We start from the raw sequence: 1101 nt of genomic DNA on the forward strand, positions 1-1101 counted from the left end.
TTCAGGGTAATGGAGAACATGCTAAGATCAGTGAATTCCATGAACATGAGCCCAGTATCACACTCCGTTTGCTGTAATGACGTGGCTGTTCACAACAAATGCTTTGTGTATTACACTGGTAACAAAAGGAGGTGAGGCAGGGAAAGGAAATCCATATCCTGAGTAAATGGTTATTCCAGTGAGAATAAAGTGCTGCTCTTTCCATTACAGAGCTAGGACAGGCCACCAGGAGGAGGACTGAACTCGGTGGGGTATGGTGTCACCTCAAAAGCTCAGTGTGGGTCTTGGCTTTCATCAGTTTGGTCACTCAGCAGTGGCTATAGCCAGATTGGCTTCACTGGGTGCAAGTCCATATTGCTGAGTTCACGCATAACCTCCATCCCTATGACCACCATGTGATGAGCCCACGGGGAAGGATACGTGTGGCAGGGAAAAGAGGCTGGCTGACATGCACAGAATGAGTTGTCTTGTCCACTTAATGAAGATCTTTGTCTACTGAGTTCTCTTTGATGAATATTAATATGAGAAACACATATCTTTATACTCTGTGATCATTCAGAGATGTCCATCTGCATCCCTCTTCTTAGAACTCCATTATCACAGTCCTTTATTATCCCTTTAACATCTGTAAGATCTGTACTGGTGTTCTCTCTCCTGTTCTTAATGCTGGTAATTTGTAGGATTTTACCCCTTTTCTTGATTCATGTCGGTAGAGGCTTATCAAATTTGTTGACTATTTTCAAAGAATCAATTTTTGGTTTTATTGGTTTTCTCTATTGTTTTTCTGTTCTCTGTTTCAATGATTTCTTCCCTTTATTATTTCCTTCACTCTCTTTACTTCAGGTTGAATTTGCTGTTCGTTATGTAAGTTTTTAATATGGAATGTTAGATGATTATTTTTAGATTGTTTTTATTTCTAATAAACACAACCTTTAACATAAACATTTCTCTCTATACATTGCTTTATTGTGAAAGCACTTAGCCCAAAAGTGGTGGTCATTACAAATGTCAGTCATAACAGGGAACTTTCCTACTTGTGGTGATCCTTGTGACCCAAATTAAGAATACCTAAGTAATGGTTTAATAGCACTTAAAATAAAT

The sequence above is a fragment of the Galeopterus variegatus genome, unplaced genomic scaffold (genome assembly GCF_000696425.1).
Source record: "Galeopterus variegatus unplaced genomic scaffold, G_variegatus-3.0.2 Scaffold7580, whole genome shotgun sequence".
NCBI lineage: Eukaryota > Metazoa > Chordata > Mammalia > Dermoptera > Cynocephalidae > Galeopterus > Galeopterus variegatus.